Here is a 22,029-nt window from a genome sequence, read left to right on the forward strand (position 1 = left end):
TCATGTCTCCACTTCAAATTTTTAATCACTGTGAGGGGTAACTGAACACACTGCAGAGCAGACTTCAGCATCTCACAGATGTAAGGTCACTGCATTGCAGAGGAATTAATTCAGAAACAATTTTAAGCTCATGGACACTCAGTTTTGAACATCTGAGCTGGGAAAGAGAAGATACAACCCATGGTCATTCGTCCTACAGCTGCAATTTCCTCCAAACACATTCTGTCTGTTAGAAAACCAAAACTATTCATTCACATATTTTCAGCCACAGGTAAGTAAAGAGCTTTATTTAACATCCTGGGCTTAGCTTGAAGATGTCAATATTCCAATTTGTTTAAAAAACTTATTTTTTTAAAGTACACTACAGTCACCACTTACAATCTGTAAGTGCAAAACCACCAATTTTTTTTTCCTCCATTAAAGTTTACAGAGGTTAGAAAGAAAAGAAAGTTATCTCAAAACCACAAAGTATGTTTTAAGAAGTTAATTCTCTTTTCTCTTTTAAAGATTACAATAATATTGCTAATCAAGTAGCACCACACAGAAAAATAAACCTAGTGAAGGAGTTGCTCTCATTTTTCATGGGAACATAAAGGAAAACTATCCAAGGCTATAGTCACTTACATCAGATCAGAAGCCAGACAGTTGCTTTGATTCCATCACCCCTCCCAAAGCAGGGAAGATAAGTCAATAAACTGACCCTTTAAGAACTGTCTAGTTCAGTAATTGTCATTGGTATCCAGTTGGCATTAAAAAAAAGTAGTCATGATCATGACCTTTGCATTTCTGCAAACATTAGCCATTGTCATGAGGGAGACCCCTTTGGCCTCATAATTCACATGCTGTTAACAGCCAGCAAGAACACAGCGTGTGTCAGTTACTAAATAATGTAAGAAAAATAGGATGTCACACATACCCCACTGCTCCTGTGCACAACCATGAGCATTGAACTAACCTGTATTACACTCAAAATTTTAGAAAGATGATCATTAATCTATTTTTTATATTCATGTGATTTTTCAACTATATTATTACTACTGTGTGGTATGATGAAAGATTCTTTGGCTTTTTTGTATTATTTCTAATTATTTTGCACTATTTCTGTTTGCCTGGCTTCCAAGAGAAACATGGCTCATATTACATGTTTTCTGTCAACCACCTCTTAAACCCACAATTCCATCCAAATGAAACAGAGGAACAGAGCTCTGAAAAATATTTCAGTTTCTCAATATTCATGAGGAAACTTAGCCAGTTAGGCAGGACATTTGACTGTAATGGCAGTAAAACAGGAAGCCATTGGAAGGGCTGATCCTAACCACATCTTAAATACAGAAAAAGATTTAAATCATTGTTTATTAACAAAGAAAGAGACAAATCTTTAGGAAACTAGCTTCTTCAGTTCTGGCACCCCTGGAATTGCTTGTTAATATTTAATTTTATTACCTATCAAACCAACATGGTGCAGACAAGACACCTGTATGCTGCTTTCACCTGGCTCACTGCCTGGAGAAAATGCACTGTGAGCACAGAGCAGACCTGGAACACTTTCTGCAGCCCACCTCACCCAACACTGTGGCCCACACTAATCAAAGAAGAACAATGGAGTGGTCAGATCAACCTAAAAGTCAGACTAGAGGGTGCATTTCCTAGGTCACACAGTGGCCAACAGCAGATACTCAAAGAACACAAATTCCGTGATGTTCCTGTAGTCGTAAGTATCTGAACTATTCTCCCAACCTCCACTGATCTGCAGCTCAAGGCTCATTTAACAGGAACCATAAATTTATCCAGCTGCTTTAGAAAACACCATGCCTGGGACCTGAGAAAGGAGTGTGATAACCCACCTCACACTGGCAATTATCACCTTTTGTTTGCATTCAGCACAGCCCCCGCTAATTTCATTTGATGCTCCTCAGTTCTTTTCCTCCAGAAGACACAAACAGCTCTCACCTTCTGCCCCACAGTATTTTATGGACCTCAGCTGTCTGACTTGCAGGGCTGAAGTCTAGTCAATGTAGTCATTCCTTACATAATAGTAGTTGTTCTACACTTGGATCGACCTTATTTATTTCTCTGTATTTTTCCACTCTTAATCTGTGTTATCACAAAAGCAAGAGGAAGGAGACAAATTGCACATGACTTTCAAGATGTAGGTATCCTAAAGATGCACGTGCATGGCAGAATAATTTTTTTTTGCTTTGGTTTCCTTTTTTCCCCCATTAATGCCTCAACATTTGCTTTTCTTTGTCTTTCCCCCCCTCCATTACAGACCATTAAGTAGCACATTAAGCAGTAGCCCATTCAGAGCATCTATACAAAACTGACAGACATCCAAGCACTTTCTAAGATATATATATATATATACTGAGATATTTCCAAAAGAGAACATTGTATATTCCCTGAACTGCTATTCCAGTCCATCAACCAGATGGAAAAACAGTAGGACAACTGGAATTCAGCTCTATCCTTCCTCTTCTGTTATTACAGTATGCTTGATTGTTACACGGGTTTGCAGGGAGAAGGAAGATATTGCATGTGAAAGAGAGATAATAAACCATAGGTCAACTTAAAAAAGGCAGCTGATCAGCCCAAGAACACAAACAAACCTCTTTGTCAACTCATTCTGAAATTTCATACAAACTTGGGCTGCGTTCAACTATAACAAGTGTGCACTAGGTAATAGGTTTCATTAGAGAAATTTCAGTACAAAAGAGGATTAAATCATCACTCTGTGAAAACCGAAAGATAAGGTGGATTTCTGCTCTCTCCTCTCCTGGAGGCTGGCAAGGATCAGTGAAATTAAACACTGCCCAAGGCAATTGTTAAAAGCAGTTTGGCCATTAAAGTCATGTCATCTGGTGACCCAACTGACCTACATTAAACCCAGGCTAAAGGGCAATGTCATCTTTCTTTTCCTATAGATAGCATGACTTTGCATCTTCAGCACAGATGGAAGACAACCCCCTTGGCCTTCTGGTTTCCACTGGTTTCCTTGCTGCAAACCAAAGTTAGTTGCAACTGATCTTTTGTACTTCTTTGGCCTTAGGAGTACTTTAGTTTTGTGAAACAAAGCTGAAAAACACCAAATTTCTTTCCTTAAAGTTATTCAACCAATACCTATCTAACCAGAGGCTGTAGAACCCCATACACTTAATTAAGAAAAAGATTAATAGGCTAATGCAAACATTTTAAAAATTGTCTATTTAATTACCACTGGACACATTCCATTTAGTCTGAATAAATGAGATGTGATAATAATTTTTCTATTATAACACTAAGTGTCAGATGAAGAGGTTACACAGTTAATTATTTACTTTAGCTCTAGTTCATGACCAACAGCTTTTCCACACAGATTTGAGAGCTGCCATGTCAAAAAATGGGACATTCTTTAAGAATTTTGTGTGGAAACTCCAAAAAGTCAGTTTATAGGAAAAAAAGAGGATGAAAACAGAATAGGTTTGTACTGGTTTTCATCAGTCTCTCTTTTATGCAGTAACTGCATAGCTGTTGAGGAGAACCCCCCAACTTATTCAGTCAGTGTTTCTTATATAGCAAATGATGTTCAGCACAGGCTGCTTGAAGAAGATATAAAGTAGTTAAATCTTGCAGCCTTAAAAGGGTTCTTGAATTATTTCTCTGTTCTGTTCTCCCAGAGAAAACCACTTCATCAAAACCTACAGAATATTCTTGCATTTCATTCCATCTCTCTTCAATGTGGGCTGCAAGATACTTATTTATATTGCAAGAATTTTTTCTGCCAACAAAAGACACTTTGAAGAGCTTCCACTGTGCCAGAAATTAAATTTATAGGTTGATGCTGCAATGTCTGTGCCTTTTCAGCAGCCATCATTGTCAATGGGAATAAACTGGTAGGCTGCCTAATGGCTCAGAAGAAAACATTTGCATCTGCTGCAGATAATGCAAATTTATAACCCATTTATGGGTTATAAATACTATGCAATTCCTCTAGAAATTATATGTCTGCTAAAGCATTAAGTTGTTTTTATCCACAAAGAATAAAAGTCATTCCCTTGTCTGAGCCAGGAGCACACTAAACATTCCAGCAACTAATTCATCTTGTTGGTTTTACCCACACTTTCAGTCTTTAAAATCTTTTAAGACAACTGCAGAAATGCATGCCATATATAAGAATGCAAACAGCTAAGTCAACTCAGAGTTTAAATTCAATTTGCTTTTAACAGCCAAACCATACAGAAAAAGAAACCCCTCCTGTTTTCTCTGGTGCTCAACCACAGTTGGTTCTTACTGAGGTAAATACCCTTTTCCTCACTGAATGGTAATTATTTACTGTTGAAAGATCTAGAGGTAAGTAAGAAGTAAATTCTTCTGGCTGCTATTTAAAAATAAAGGCATGCAAACATCTTCCATTAAAGAAACCAAAAACCAATCAAAACTAAAAAACCAAACAACAACAAACACAATGCTGAAAAAAAAATCAAGGTTGCCAAACTCTGATCTCAAATTCAGTGTCAAGACTGGCACTGCTACTTATGAAGCACCCAGTAAATCTCCTAGAATCTAATCAGTTACCAGCACGTTGAAGGGAAGCACATGAGAACATGTACCTAATGACTCATTAAAGTTTAAGTTTCATATAATTTTATTAACATCTTTCAGTTTGTCTGAACTAATTATCTTGAAAAGAAGGGAGCCTGTCCAGCAGAAACCTTTCTTAAGATTATCATGAAAGAGAAGTTTTCAACAGGAATTAAAAGTGGAATCTAAAAAGTTGATCAAAAAGGGATAAAAATTATGCTTAAAATAAACCAAAAGAGGTAGCACTGATGAAAAAAATGGGTTCAAAAACATGTTTTTGTGCAAGACTTGCTCCTGCCTTTTGGATGGGGGACCAAAAGAAGGAAGGAGCAAGACTGATTTTTCATTAGCGAACTGGGAGGCTCCTTTGAGGCCCATACAAATGCTTTTAAATTATATTTGGTCAGATTTGGAATGCCAAAGCATGAACAAAACACCCTGATATCCTCCCTGCTCCCTAAAGTGGAGGCTCCCTCCAAACTCCTCTAAGACACTCCATACATCAGAGATGGGTGGAAGTTCATCCCTGTTCCAGTAGGGAAGGAAGATACTTATTATTGGATGGAAAAATTCTGCCAGAGGGTGCTACAGCCTCCTGCCACATTAGTTTTCAGTGATTATCCCCAGTTTGGCAAACAGCAGTATGACTTTTCTGTTTGATTTTTTTTTAAAAAAAACAAGTCGTTGTGGACCCTTCTGCATTCAAGTCTGTCCTTAAAAACCTTACAGTTCAGAGACTTTTTTTTTTTCCAACTAAGGAATTTACAAGCCCTCCTAGCAAGCTTACAACTGACACATATCGAATACTGGTAGCTTTGAATCTCAAAAGCTTTGCAAAGCACTAATAATAAATTTGTTTTCCCCTCTTGTTCTACAGCTTTCAAAAAACTCAAGTAAGTGCTGAAAGTATAACAACAGGTTTTAACAAGTTTTAAAAATCCCATAAAAACAAAATAAAAAATTTAACAAACAATTGCATTTTTATGATGCACTACATAATTTTTTGAGTTGCACACCTTATTTCTCTTATGCATTATACATACTTTTAAGTGAGACGGAAGGAAGATGACCTTTCCTTCAGTAATCTCACAAAAGTATACCTATTTTCATACATACATATACATTCATAATTCAGCTTTTTGTATGTACCAGAAAAATTTAAATCTTATCATATATAAATGGCTTATTATAAACCTAAATGTTAGCAGCCATTTTGATGTCAAATCACACTTCTGTCCAAGGCAATGTAACAACCACAAGTACAAAACTATTAAGGAAATGACCTAATCAAATTAAAGGCTTCCCTACAAACACTTTAAAATGATAACTTGTGAGAGCTGCGTGCCAAGCACCTTCTGTCCTTGGTTGCAGGGACTAATTCAGTCTGCATTCGGCTTCACCCCTCTGGCGTCAGCCACCCATCTGTCACCTCCCTTTTTCTGGGGTAATCTGCTCTGTACTTATCTGAAAAGTAGACTCCTAAGTCTTGTCTACCTCAAGAAAGTTGCCTCTTGCTGATATTGGGGGTAGAGATGGTTGAGACCAGGCATATGCCTGGCTGAGCACAAACCACTGCCATTTTATTACAGCGTCTGCAGAACTGTAGTAAAACGGTGCTCAACAGGGCCCCTACACCACCACCCCTTATGCTTCCAAAGAAACTATATTTAGCTGCAAATAAGCAGCAATAAAGTTGTTTCATATAACCCACCTTTATTAAAAAAGTAGTCTAAGGGCATACTCTGAGTCTTGCCCAGATGGAGACAGCATGGACACTGGTGGTGATTCACTTCAGCAGCATGGGGATGTCGCCGACTGCATGGGTTTGTCCAACAAAGGGCTCTTGAGTCCATGGCAAAAGACTCATTTCAAGGACACTCAGGGAGAACATTACCTGTATTTCCCCTGCCTAGCAGGATTCTTCTCAACTAGGAGCATTTTATTTCTGTCAGGCAAAGTGGAATCATTATGTACCATACCTCAGCTGTGTAACACAAATCATCATGATGTAAAGACTTCACTACTTTCACTAAATTTTTTTAAAAACAATTCTCCTAGCACAGATGCTAAAGATCTTTGTTGCACAATGCACTCATTTGCAAGAAGCCAGCAGGTAGTAAATCAATTTGAATATCATATTCTTGGAGATATACTTACAAGCCAGACCATCTCATCTATAATCCATTTTTACAGTGAAGATGTGAATGAGCATATTTCTGCTTGATCTAAATGGACAGAGGAGCATCAATAAAGTGTGTTCAAGTACAAGAGTTCTGCCTTTTTCTTTGTTAGAAAAAAAGTGGGGTTTTTTCCCAGCTGCTTAATTTTTCAAGTATGATTTCACAGATGCAGTATATAACACAGCTTACAAAATTCGGGTCACTGTCTCAGATGTACTGTAAATAGAGTGACAATACTCTGACACAAACACAAACTTCAGTTTCTTCACAGTTCTGTAGTCAAAAAAGGCACCAAGTCACATTTGGTACTCCTCACATCTGTATTCAGAGTTCTGTAATTAACATGCTTTAAAAGAAAGCATCTTCCTCTGTCTAAAATCCCCACACTAAACCAGTGTGACATTTTGTGCGTAGCTTCTGAGATGTAGCTGAAAATTTACACAAGGGAAGGTAATTGATTCATTACATCTATTTCTACTATATTTCTTTTTGTATTTTTTTTTTTTGGTCGCCATTTCAAAAGGCATTGTTTAAATTGCCCTAATCTGCAAACAGCAACAATAAGTGTAGCAAATACTTGACAATGAAGATGTAAAGCCTCTAAAAACCTGTTACCTTAGTAACCATGGGAATGCAGGAGAATAAGAATACACAGAGTGTCAGGACATCATTTTGGATTCCACAGGGTTTAGGTTGAAATACAGTCAGCTTTCATTAGCTTTTTGTTTTTCCCAGTAGGTCCTTGGACTTTGAAACAAAACCTGAATGACAGCTATGAGCAATTCCAGCCTCACTCCTCATCAGCCACACCAAACAAAACAGCTCTTCACTGTGGACCCCCCTCCTTTGCACCCAACATGACTCGAAACAAACATTATTTATGCTGCTGACCCCTCTGGATATCACTAATAAATTGCATTCCAAAAAGAAGAGTAAAATGAAGACCCACTTTCATGGTACTTAGATAATTCACTTTAAACAAATGTACTGCAAGAAAAAAAACAAACCAAAAAAAAAAGTCAGCACATCCTCCCAGGATATTTCTGTAAACCCACAGTTTATTACGGGCTCTATAGAGTATGTTAATTCAACACCAACACTAAGAATAATTTAGCTGCCTATTTAAGTAACACTTTATTTTCATTTTACTCATGATGTGGGAAAAGAAAATTAAGAAGATAAAGAAGTGAGATCCATGCCCCCACCCCCACCAATGTCTGTTGGGAAGCTTGTGGTCAAGACCGAACAGAACAAAGATCTCCCAGCTGCTGGCTTTAGCTGGTTTAATTTTAGTTCTGTCCCCTTTTTCCTTGCTGCTATCTAGTCAGTTAGGAAAGCGATCTGAAAAAACTTCCAGGCAAAACCATTGGAAAAATGAGCCAGAAATTCAACTGCATGAGAATAAGGGTGGGGAAGGAATGAACATATATTTGCTCAGCAAAGGAAAAGAAAAAGTAGAAGTATTGGTTTACTTGGCCATCATGTGATGACAAAAATCCTTACATCAAAAAGCTGGAGAGTAACAGTAGTTCAGAGCCTTGCTTTACATTGGTTCACTTATTTTTCAGCTGATAAGTTATTTCTTTTCTATTCACAGAAACTGCCATTCCAGGATAACATAGACACACGTGAGAGTTACATCCTCCACTGACTTGCAGTCTTCTGCAATCCTTGACCCACATATATAAAGCAATACCTGACAGAGGTAACACTTGTTCAACATGCAATAGTCCAGATTCTCTAGTTTTATACTGCATTATATGAAATGTCTGGATCAGGTTAAACATTATTAGCAAACACCAAAGTTACACTTTCAAAGCACTGATCATAGAGCAAAACAGCAGTGTATCTCCAGGCAACTGCAACTTACAAGTTAAATCAAAAAGAAGATCTAGATTAAATCAAATCAATGGAAGAATACTTTCTGATCCACTCACATGTTTTTTAGATATATATATATATATATATATATATATATATATGGGAGTGGTTATTCCCTACTCCTGAGTGGGAAATGGGCTCATCTCTACAAAGGAAAGCACACTCACAAGAACATTGAGCCAGCAGGTTATAAAAGAGCACATTTTATACAGAAATATGCAGAAGGTACATTTTGAAACATTAGCTTAGGCCTCAGAACATTAAGCAAAGATTAGAGGATGGATACAGCCCAGCATGCCCAAGGCCTGGAGCTCTTTTAAAGGTGAGTGTTCACCTAAGCAGGAACTTCTAACACAGAACAGGGCTGTGGTACACTAGGAAGTAACTCCATTGAGGAACATGGGGTTCTTCCTTCCCAAAGTTAAGTTTCAATTTTGTAGTTTCAGAAAGCTATTTGCTTGAAACAAAAGGTTCTCTAAAAGCCTTTTCTTTGTTGCTTCCTCCCTGAAGAGTCCGTCAGTGGTGCTGATGGCCATACCTTCCTGGAAGGGAAGCCTGTCACTTGCACCTTTGATGCATGGGGTTTTGGAGCTGGGCATTTTGGCTGGGGAGGGAAGGGTCACATCATTCTTATGCTTACAGCATAAAGTCATTGCTACAGTGCCCAAACTCTGTCCTGCAAACCACAAACAGGCCTTTTTATCACAGGAGAGGAAGATTTCTCAAACTGGTACTAAGGGTGGCACTGCCGTCAGTTCTGTAAATGTCAGCTGAGTCAGAACTTCAATAGGGACATTGGCATGACAATGACATAGTACCTGAGGCACATACAATGAAATCACCCAGCATGGAGAAGCAGCTCATCATGACCCCACCTCTGTGCTCCCCCTCCCAAAAGAAAACCCCTGCCAAATACCCTGACATTGAATAGTGGTTCTTCAGACTCTGTTTGACTGAAGAGCATTCAGATGGGAAAAAACGTTCATAAATAATTCCATCCTTGCAAAAGCAACATGAGAAGGTGAATGCAAGCAGATGCCAGTCTTCTACCAACTTCCCTTTCTAGAATTACTGCTATCCTGTCTGTAGGGTAAGCCACAGGTACTGTGCCTCCTGACTGGCAGATCTGGAGATGCTCTTATCTGGGAACAAAGGGTACGTCGGATCTGTTCTAAGGGGAGAAGCGCAGTACAACCCAGGCAGAGAAAGCACAGAGACAAGTGCAGGACTCTATTCTAACTGTGTCATCTGCACAGGTCACGGACTTAGCTGCTTGCCCCAGATGCCGGAAGAACTGGACTTTTTGTCAGTTCCCTACCATTTGAGTCATCCAGCTTAGTAATGCTCTTTTAAGGGTTCCGAGAAGAACAACCACTCATCATCTTCTCTAGGTCAGACAAAAAAATGAATTCCAAGTATCTAGAACAGGGGTCCATTTTTCATTTATTTCAAGCCTGAAATAAAATTCCCAGGTTTTTTTTCTCCCTTCACAAAAATAACTCTGTAGGAAGAAACAAAATTTAATCAGTTCCTAAAACAATTCAGAACAGTTCCTTCACTGCCAAGTTTAAAATCTCAGGTCAACATCGACCTAGTTAGCACTAGTTCTACAAATGATTTTTTTGATCTCAGTATAATTTCAAGACAGACAGAAAATACCCAAAAGGCATGTTGGTGGTACCTATCACTTTCTAACCAAAAAAAATTGGCAAAAAGCAGCATGCACATACGCAGGGTCAATTAATTTTACACCTGTCCAGTGTAAAATCCAAAAGTAGGATTTCTCAACCTAAAAGAGAATGTATGCTTAAAAACACTTCACAGTATATTTGGCTCTAGTGGTTTGTGAAAAAATAAAATAAATCTACTCAGTACTGATCACTTCCACCCCATTGTGCTACACTGCACCAGTCAAGCTTGGCATGCCACTCAGTAGGTAAACTGGATCAAGGAATTAATCCAGCTGAAAAGTAACCTGGAAAACTACATTGATTTTCAAGTAGATCAGTTATTCTGCCAGATCCCACCATGCTCCAAACAAACAGCAGCAAAATAGGGGGAAAGGTTGAGACTGCAGTGAGGAAATGGACAACCAATAAGGAGCCAAGGGCTGATGGACCCCAAGCCACGGGCTCATTCACATGGTTTGATGTGAACCTCCCTTAGTGAGCCAAATCACAGATGCAGCTTTCTTTTGAAAGGATGGAAATCTCTCAGGTATCCCTTGACTCACCATGCACTAAATCACTGTCCAGTAGGCATATTGCCATTGGCTTCCAAAGGAGCTGAGTCCACATGGATCCAGGACCATGCTGAAAGCTGCAGGCAACCTACCTGTGGAAAGCAATCTGGAAAGCACATGGGAAAAACAGAAGAGAAAGGGAAATTAACTTTTCTAACACCTCCAAGTCTGTGAAGTGACCTTTGGGAATTACCTCCAAATTTCATCTACTGAGTGACAAGTAGGCTAAACTCAAATAAGCAAAGACCTGTAAGGTGCCAAGACATTTGTATTGAAAGTTTTTCCTTCTCACCCTCCTCTGTAACACATCATCATGGAAATACTCCCGGAAAGAGGTTCAATGACTGAAGGAAATAACAGTGACTATCATCTTCCTACTGCATTGGGTGACTTCACTAGTTTTTTTGCATATATTACCTGTCTCTTTGTGTCACACATGCCTTCATTCCCTTTCAGCAGATACCTGGAACTATGAAATGCTTCTCTGAATGCTGAAATTCAGGGCAGGGAAGAAAGTGGCATTGGAATGCTTTTAAATAATCACAGCTACAGAGGCCACACACATATTGGCATATGCATGGGCCTTGTACCCTGCATGCATAAAACTAAAGGAAAAATACGGGCTTCTGCAATATAAATAAAACAGATGATTTAAAAATAACTCGAGTTCAAATCTATCCAGCACACTACTACTAAGCAAACATCGGGAGGCAGTCAAACAGAGAATGATTTTCTGACAATTAAGCAAGAACAATAGCAAATATTCCATTTGCAACAAGAATCTGGGTTTTGTTTTCACAGAAACAGTGGGAATTTCCTCAATAGTGACTTCAATTAACTTCTGCTCCCCCCCCCACTGACAAAAGGCTTAATGGGCCCAAAACCATGGCTTCTTTTCCCCACACTTTTCAGAGTGAAAAACCAGCGTATTACATCTTCTCTGAGAATGTTTCAATTACATTTATTACACTTGCCTACTGTACTGCAGGCAATCCCAGAGAGCTAAAAACCTAAAAACCAAAACCACAACACAGATAAATAAATCCCAGTAAAACTAGTCAGTAGCCTCCAAAAAAACAAAACCTCTTAAACATTAAAAAAATTATTAAAATTAATAGGTCTGTTTTGTGGTTGCCACAAGGCAACCTGCTGATTCAGGGCAATGTCACCAACAGTATTCTTATCTGTAAAGGGTAAGAATCAATTGTTTGACAGAAACAAAGGAGAGCTCAACAGGAAATCAACCAGCTTGGGACAGATGGTCACTGAATCAAGTTTCACCCCTCCCCTCTCCAAAAATAGGCTTAAGAGGCATTTTCTGTTACCAAGCAACAGCCCAAAGGAAGGCATAAATCTTTTCCTACGTGTTATTCCCCTCCTCCCCGACACACATACATTTCAATCTACTAGGGCGGTATGTTTGTGGGTTTATTTTCCACATATCAGGTAGGAGGGTTTATTCTGTGCAAGGACAACGCCTTTGTGCATGCCCACTAGCCATGATTCCTTTTTTTGAGGCAAGAAGGGGGTTAACTGTATCCATGCTATAAGAACTACCATGAAGATGGGTTACAAGCAGGGATCCAATGCTAGTTAGTAACCCCTCCTTGTTCTGCCAACGTGACCTGAGAAATTACTCCCTAAAGAGGGGAGTTCCTTATCACTATTTTATATAAAACAAAGATGACCCTCATCACATCCTGACAAAAGGTCACCACCTTTCTTTTTTAATTCATCAGAAAACCTTGTACCTGCTTTAACCCATGAAAATCCTTAAAATTTAATTCCCAAAAAAAGCACCATGATATCTTTAATACAACACACGGTCCAGCAGGCTTTTAAATAATTTGAATTTCAGGAGCATTAATTCCCTAGTACATCAAACACCCTAAGTGAGAACTGGGGTGTGGGATGAGTAGGAAAGGATAATCAACATTTACTGTTCTGGTGAGCCAGTGGAGGAAAGAAGGGCTGGAGTGGGGGGTGGGACGGAGAAAGAGACCCGAAGAGGCTGTTTGCAGAGATCAGGGAGCAGGGGGAGGGGAGCAGAGCCCGGGGGTGAAGGACAGCGCCTCTGAAATTCAGATTAGCATCCAGGGAACAAACCGGTTTGTTTGACCCCCCCACTCCATCATACAAACTGGGAACAGATCGGCAGCCAGAAAAAAATAGATGGGAGTTAAATTTAGCCACACAAAGAGTAATCTGTGATAAATTTAAAAAAAAAAAAAAAAAAAGGTTTACGGTTACAACCCTGACAGAAATTAATTAAATGGGGAAGAAAAAGTCTCACTTCAGCAACAAACTGGGTAATCATCCTTTAAAAGCAGAGCCTGGATTACTGCTGACACATACTTAGACTACTAAAACATATGGCCAATAAAAAAAAAAAGAAAAAAGGGGGGGGTGGGGGGAAGGGAAAGGTTGTGACAGCATGTGGTCTGCAAGAGCTTTATTTACTCCCTCCACAAGTACTGCTTGCTTTAGCCAGCTGAAGACCTTCTGCAAGACGCAGGCTATTTTCACTGGGTGTTCATGCACTCCTTTGACACCAGTGCAGATACTGGTTGTCACCACTATGGTGGGTAAACACGGCCATGGGCTGCTTCACTGACCAAAGGCCTTGGACTTTTGAATCCATTTCACCATAAAGTCACCTCAGTGGAGACGCCGCCCCAGCTTTCTGCACATGCAGTTTTCACAGGCAAACCAGAGACTGTGATGTCTAAATTCAATTAATTAAAATTAAGTTAATTGAAATTAAACAGAAGGTTTGAACACAAAAGCCAAATAGCTGCTTGTACGTATGCCAAGAGCACCATTTGTTCTTTGAGGTCTAAAGCTTTCTGACAGGAGCATGAAGCTTAGCAGCCCAAGGACCTGAGCAGGAGACTTGAACTAAGGGCCCTCCAGGCTCAGACATAAAAAACCTTAAAATCAAATCATTATTATCATATAGTGCTTCAAAAACTCCCAGGCCAAGAACACATATTTGGTTTTGAGAGAGGGAATCTGAGACATGTAGAAGCCATGTGCCATCTCTCAGTGGCAGAATTTGGAAATAAAACCGGATCTTCAGCAGACCCAAGTCCACATTGCAATATCACCCTGAGTATGCATGTGAAAGCAAGCAAGTTATTATTTATGTAAATTCATGGCCAACATCAACATTTTTACAGCTGTTTTTTTTGGCCTCTTCAGAGCTGAACAAGAGACCTGTAGGTTAAATCAAATTCTTTACCAAAACTAGTCTCTCCAATCAGGCAGGCAATGATAGTTATCCCAGGGTTGTTCAGGAATGGATACACTTATTTTTCTAACACATTCAGAATTTGGCTAAATATGACATAAAACTATAACCCTTCTCTAATGCAAGTTAGTAATTTCTCTATAGATATTAAATTAATTATGAACTGCAAGGGTTTTGTTTCTTTTGTGCATCAGTGTAAATGGTGCTAAATATACCAGAGTAGCAAAAGCTCCATATTCTTTACCTTCTAATACACAGACCATCATCAGTGAGTAAAACATACATTAGAGCTTTGCACAGGCATTTATTTTAGTTTTAAAAGAGGTGTTTTCCCTTATATTAAATATATGTACTTTAGACTACTCTGCCATGGTAAGAGAGAGGAACCACCTAAGAGGGGAAAGCAAAGTTGTTTTCTTTTTCCCTCTTAAGTAAACCATCATGCTTTTCCTTCAGTGACCAAAGAAATTTCCATATTCCCTGGCCAAGGTGATATTTCCATACACATTGCATGTTTTTTGGTTGAAAAGTAAAAGGACACAAGCTCACCTCAAATCTCTTTCAATAATTTTATGATTCTATGAAATGAGGTCTGAGGAAACTGCATTCCAGTATCCTTTCCTTAGAAAAATCACAACAGTTTTTCTTTGGATTCTCCATCTCTCAAACTGCTGGTTTAGAACTCTAGGTCTTCTAACACACTTTATTATAATAATTAGTTTAACTTGACTCTTTACCTTGAACTGAGCCATTCAACAGCAAAATAAAGTTTGTATCTGACAATGATCCAAACAAGTCCCCTTTTTTGCCATAAAGCATAATAGCAATAGGCAGTGTTCAAAACATAAGAGCATTCCTCAGTCTTATTAAAATCATAATAGCACTACTTTTCATTAAAGGATGGGCAGAAGAACAGAACAGTAAAGAACAGTGATCATCAGTTAAAAGCTCTGTTAAGTAAAAATAAGTTTATCCATAGAAACAGAGAAACAATTACAAAAGGATAACCTACAGGGATAGGTAAGCCAGTGAAAAACTGCAAGTACTAATCGCAAGCCTCATTTCCAAAACAAAGAACATCAGAAACAGTATTATCCTTCATGTGGCTATATGGTGGCATTGCATTTAACTATTTACTCCCCAGGCTGACATCAAAGTGTTAAAAGGGAACATTTCGCTTAAAACAATTTTCTGCTTATATATTTAGTTTGGGGCTGTTTTTCCTGGCACACATAATGACAGAATGGACACAAGATTCACCCGTGCATTTTCTTATCTCTGCATGCTGGCTGAAAGGAGCACAGTTTATGTAATTTATTCCGGATCAGAAAGGCAGTGTGACAACACAGAGAATAGACCACATTTTCAACAAGCATTTCCTAATGAGAAATTTATCAGTCTCTCTCAGCATGAACTGCACTTTAGAACAGGGAGGACAGAATTGTTTCAATTAATTCATCCTGAGGCCAGCCTCCTTCCAGGCATATGGCCTCAAAATGCACTTGCTTCTGTCTTCGGGACAATGAATCATAAAACAGTTCTGCTTTCTGGCTCTTGTTAACTTGCCAGTCAGCTTCTTCCTGAGGTGGAATTTCTCAAAGAAAATTCAACCTGCAGTTGCAAATTTCTAGTTCTTCCCCCCCCACCCCGCCTTGCTATGTTTTTTTACAAAACCTTGATCACCCCCAGTTTACTCAGATAATCATTTGAAGCAGGAAAAGGTATTTTATCATCCAGCCTCCATTCCTCTTTTCATAATTGCAACAAAAAAAGCACAACCCCCTTCTTTCCACACTTGGCCAGTTTTCCTCTACATATGGAGTGTGTTCAGCTAGAATATGTCAAGGAGAAACTGCAACCCACATACTGAATCATCACATAAGAATCAATATGTCCAGAAAAATAAAACATATGGACACAGATACAACTCAACAGAAAGATGCTGGAAGGCGCATCATTGAAAACTGCAGTTCCCAAATCTCACTAATTAACAAAATAAGTAGTAGAAGTGATTGACGGAAATAACAAGTCTCTCTTTTTTATGCACGCTTTATTTTGGCCCTGAAAAAGGTTTAAAATAACTGGGCTTATTCCAAGTTTCCTTAGAGTAAAACATTCGATTATGAACATGAATCTAGACAGACTTGATTTTAGACAATGCAACAATGCAACAATGCAACAATCCATCAGGTATCATTACTATCCTTTGATGCTCAATCTTCCATCCCAGACAGGCCAAACAACCTCTTAGGAAATCACTCAAGCTTTGCAGCCTTCCTATTAACACATGCCCAGCGATGCCTCAATCACCAGACCATTTCTGTTGCCATCCACCAAGGCGACAAGACCAACAGAGAGTTGCCAGTAGCAGAACTCATGGAGTCTCTCTGTCAATGTGTGTGACTGGATGTGCAACCAGCATCTGCAACGCTGGATGTGCAACCAGCACACATTTCTGATGATATACAGAAAGCACATCTGGCACAGAGCAGAAAAATGGCCAGAAAGAAGAAAAGTGGAAAGCAGGTTACCAAAACAGTTCAGGCTGTCTGTAGCCTGGTTCCTTGAGAATTTTTGCGAAGGCCCTGGGCCAGATGAATTGTTTCTGGAAGCTGTATCTTAACAATAGGTAATACTGCCAAGTTTTATGGGTTTTGTACTACACCATTTTATAACAAACAACAGAACTCTGAAGGTGAACCAGTCCAAACTCACACTCTTGGCAGGGCCATATTGGAAATCCCATTAAAACAACACATATTATGATGTATTTTGGTTCATGGCTGATCTGCATTGATAGTTCTGACTTATTATCCTGTCAAATCTGTGAGGTTCTCAGTCATTCTCAGCTGGAGTACAATGAACCAAGGACTGAAGGTCTGTTTCTTAAAAATAAAAAGCCCAAGGTACAAGCCAGCTTTTGTTAAAGGAAATTAAATATTTTATTAATGCAAATGCTTCATCTGTTTCTCAACATGCAGTTTTTGCAATTTAGACAAACTGTTAGTGACCTATAAAGTAAAGATCCAGTCATGTCAAGGTTATACACTGAGGTTCATGCTGTTCTTGTTTATACAGTGAATCAGAATAGAGAACAGTATCAGTAAAGTATCAGTATAGTCTGAGATAAGAAGCACCAAAACTACCCAGCATCTGTTGCATTCCTCTGTCTTTTTCAGCCCTAAACCCCTGAACTGCATGTTTATTGAATTCAAAGCTGAGCCCATTTTCACAGGAAGATTCAATTTAAAAGCATCTGGAAGAACACTGTTTTTTACTGAAACTAAGTCCCAGATCCAATTCTCATTTATTACACTGCTGGGACAGCATCCTTTAAACATGGTAATCAAAAGCAAACATGTTTTTTTGCTTTCAAACAGACATCAAAGCAACAATGTTAGGATGAATTTTCAACTGTTCTAAGTCTACAGGTTATACAGATCTGCCTTTTCCAGCAGAAGGGACACTGGCAACACACATGCAACTTCACAAGTTCAACTTGGCAGTTAATCTGTCTGGCTTTAGCACATAATCAGAAATGGATTTACTACAGTGACAGCAAATGGAGCTGAAAACCTACATTGCACTGTGTAGGGGAGTGCTTAACTCCTATTGCAAGCATGGCCTCCCTCCTTCTACACCAAATCCATGTGACAACTGGAATCACCCCAAAGCCAAGCTTGACAGAAAGCCAGTCAGCTGTGCTGCAGATGAAAACTGAGCATCTATCTGCACAGACACCAGACACAAGACCTCTCTCAATAAAACAGCCAAGCTGGACAGTCAACAAGCAACACTGTTCATTATGATAGCTAAGAGCAGCCAGAAGAATCCTTTTTTCCCCCTTCCTTCTCAGGCTTTTCTGCCACAAGGTCACATCTGCTGTTTAAAATTACATTGGGTTGTTGTTTTTCTGTGGTGGTGGCCTTTGTTTAAAAGCTTCCAAGGCATACTGTTTTGAATAACATTACTAGTGGCACATCTACTACCCACTAAGAACTTCTGGTCTCTAAAGGAAAACTGTCAACAACACAAAAAACCAGTATAAATAATCTCAGCCAGTCAATCATTTAAAGAAAGAATCTTCTTTAAAGACCTATTAATGAATTGGACCAGTATGATATTAGACCTCAGCATTTCTAATTCCTGTCTTCTTCTCTTTAATATATATATATATATATATATATATATATATATATATATGTACATGCACAAACATACACAATATCCTCTCTAGCTTTGAGTACTCTGGAGAAGGCAACTCCTATGTATTTTCCATGCAGCACCCAAAACATTTTCAGATGTATAGTAAGAAGGAAGAGTATTACTAAGTTAATGCAGCAAAACAAAACAAAAAAACCTGCATGTTTAGATGCCCTGTCATTTCACAGCTCTTGACACAAAAGTTTGTGACTGCTAATGTTTTAATCTTTGTGCCCTTGAAATCCAGCTCACCTTCCACATCTGCTATAATCATGATTGTTATTTCACCTTCTGCCTCCAAGTCCACAGTCTGGCAGACAAGTTGTCTTCATCCTTCTCAAAAGGCTTGGAAATTGAGTGCTGACTACTCTACTGAAAAAAAATATGGCAGGCACTAACTGTCAAAATTTACAAAAACTGCTGCAAAAGGGACTCTGAGGATATGCATATTTTTCACTCTGGACTTCTGCTTTGAATATCCCATTCAGTGTGCCTCTGGCATGCCTGTAGGCATTAAAGTGTTCTTGGATGGCTTTGCCTTTCCGTTCTCCTCTACATTTTCTTCATAACTGCTCTTCTGTGGGGTGGTACTGATCACTTGGCTAATCCACCTAATTTCTAATTGTTCTCACAACCAGAAATTTCCCTCTAAGAGGTTAAGATTCAAAAGAGTAACAACAGTTTCTTAAAAAGTTATCTATACATGTTAATTTTTGAAAGCAATTTTTACAAGAATGGGAAACCACCATGTTCTTAAATGTCACATACAACATGACTGGCAGGAAGCTGTTTCCCACTTCTTGATTCAGTGCATTGTAGTTGTAAAAAATCAAGACCTATTTCACAGTCTTCCCAAAGGAATCACCTAATTGCACTGAGAATTTGATTCTGCATAAGTGGTTTAAAGAAATTACAAGATTAAGCTTTCTTTATTAAACAGCTGTTCTCCAAGTGTACTGAAAGTGTAAAAGAGCAGGAGAATAAAGCCATCTAATTCTGCAAAGCAACACAGAGTTTGGGAGACTTCCTGAGAAGCCACAGAGAGATGGTCAGCGAGGCAGGAACAAAAGCAGTAAAAGTAGATGGCTTGCTCTGCTGAATGGCAAAACTGAGATGCAGTCGTACACTGTGAAACACATTATCACCAAGGAGATACGTAAGAAGAGAACTAATAGCAGTGAAGTACTGTACCAGCAGGAAAAGGACACGGGGCTCAGGACAGGGAACACAGCACTTGGCTCTGCAAATCCCAAACCAAGCCACCAAGACACAGTTTTGTCACACAGGCTCTTCATTCTGAGCGTGGGCAGGCAACAGTAATATTTATAAAATATTGCTGTGAACACCTCTGTTTCACCAGTGATTCCAGTGTGAAGAGGCAGCTGCCCAGAGTCCTTCCAGCACCAGAGACAGCTGAGCTCAGCTATCTGCATTTGCTGCTCCTTACCACTACACTATCTCTTTGAAGTGGGTGTGATGGAGAAAGAGCTTGGATCTCACTAAGCCCAGAGCTTGGATCTCACTCTGCCACACTTCACTTTTTTTTAATAACTGATCATTTCCTCTTCACTAGGAAGACTGTGGAGGATCAGGCTCACAGCAATTTCCAAACACTCCTCTAATTACTCAATTACTCCTGAGTGATAACACCACAAGGGACCATACAACTCAGAGTATACACAAGTCTCCCTGAGCACTGGCATTACAATTGCATATGACCACCTCTATCTTAAAGGACAGCTGGAAATAATGCTGGGGAGGGGGGAGGGGAGGTGGCATAAGGGAATTCTACCAAATTAAAAGCATAATTTAACTATCACACTCCCAGAAAAATTGTGCTTAGGTTTCCTTATGCCTACAGACCTGGGAGTCTACAAGAAAGCAAGTTTTGAAGTTGGAGGTAGCATTATAAAAGAAAGGGGAAGGACAAATTATAGCTCTCAAATATGCAGAATTCTAGAGGTAAAATGTTTCATATGCACACTAATTCTTTATGAAGCCAAATTTAAATTTATTATGGCTCTAGAGAAAGACAGCAGCATAAACAGAGCCTTTCAAAACAGGCTACTGATTTCCCAGAAATTTTGGTGCTGTGCACTCCATTCAACAGAGAAATCGGTGCTGCAGAGGGAGGTGCAGCAGAATTTGGTGCAAAAGGACAGGAGTACCAGGAAAGTGTTCAGCAGCTTGAAATAACTATCTAAAGAAGCTTCACACCGTAAGTTCTAGGGAAATATTATCACTTTTGGTGAGACACACAGATGAATCTTCATTTTAAAAAGGAAGACTATTAATGGAGTGTGTTTCAGACCACTGTTACATTCAGTAACTAACTTTGTCACTTGCCTCAAAGTGCTCTGACCAAATCACACCAAGGGTCTTGAAAAGAGCTAATTACAAACAGTGGTGGAGACAGGAGACAGAACAAGAGGATCTTTGCACAGCATTTCACAAAACTAGTCACTCCAGGCTTGTTCATGGAACCAGTACAACAGATGTCTGGTAATCTCTTAAGTAACAGTATCTTAGGTCTGCCCACACTGTTTTCTGTGCACAGCTCCAGCAGTTTGAAAAACTACCTCAAAATAACCTCTCTAAAACCTTACATGACCAATATTAATCATATCTTGTCGTACTGACTCAGGCTGCTCCCTACATTCTTACTCTTCTAGTGATTTTATGTCACAACATGTAGTTCTTCCTATCTTTTCTATTTAATATAAATATAAAGAAAAATTTAGATCCAAATTAACCAAAGCACTTGACAGTACATGATGCAATATTTTCAGCTCAAGTATATGGAGGTTTTTTACTAAACATCTGAGGTGCCATGGAACTTAAAATGCTAACTCAATGAGAATAACATTAAATACACTTCAATGAAAGTAGTAATTTACACAATTCTCTATGGTCTGTCATGTCCCGAAAGGATTTCACAGAAATTGTGACATTATTGTGTAACAGAATAAGACAACAGAAACCAGCTCACCAGGCTTCAGCAGTCATCCAAACCAAACCTAATTACATTTTAGAATCACAGAATCATAGAATGATTTAGGTCAAATAAGACCTATATGATCACCGAGTCCAAGCATCAACCCAGTGCTGCTGAGTTCACCACTAAACTGTGTCTCTAAATGCCATGACTACACTTCTTATAAGTATCTCCAAGGCTGGTGATTCAGCAGCTTCCCTGGGCAGGCTGCTACAATGCTGGACAAACCTTTCCATGCAGAGTTTATGTGGAAGTTGAGGCCGTTTCCTCTTGTCCTATCCCTTGTTACCTGGCAGAAGAGATCAATACCCATCTAGCAAGGTGGTCCCCTCTGGGCCACTTTTTCTCCAGGCAACGCAATCCTGCCTCCCTCAGCTGCTCCTCATAGGACTTGTGTTTCAGAACCATCATCAGCTCTGTTGCCCTTCTCTGGACATGCTCCAGCACCTCAACACCCTTCCTGAACTGAGGAGCCCAAACCGGAACACAGGATTAAAGGTGCAGCCTCATCCAGTGCTGAATACAGAGAGATGACCACTGCCCTGGTCCTGCTGGCCACAGTATGATACAGGTCAGGATGCCACTGGCCTTCTTGGCCACCTGGGCACACTCTGGCTCATGTTCAGCAGGCTGTCAGCCAATACCCCTGAGTCCTTTTCTACCGGGTACATTTCCTGCCACTCTTCCCAAGGCTGTGGTGTTGCACAGGGTTATCATGACC

At 39.4% G+C, this 22,029-nt stretch overlaps 1 protein-coding gene across 4 annotated transcripts in view; it reads right to left on the minus strand.

Annotated features, from left to right (window-relative positions):
* The window catches only part of GREB1L (GREB1 like retinoic acid receptor coactivator), a 132,781-nt gene that overhangs the window by 106,521 nt on the left and 4,231 nt on the right, over positions 1 to 22,029 (minus strand). The gene's annotated exons all lie outside the window — the stretch shown is intronic.

The sequence above is a fragment of the Melozone crissalis genome, unplaced genomic scaffold (genome assembly GCF_028551555.1).
Source record: "Melozone crissalis strain CALT ecotype California unplaced genomic scaffold, PUWL_Pcris_2 ptg000042l_1, whole genome shotgun sequence".
Taxonomy (NCBI): Eukaryota; Metazoa; Chordata; class Aves; order Passeriformes; family Passerellidae; genus Melozone; species Melozone crissalis.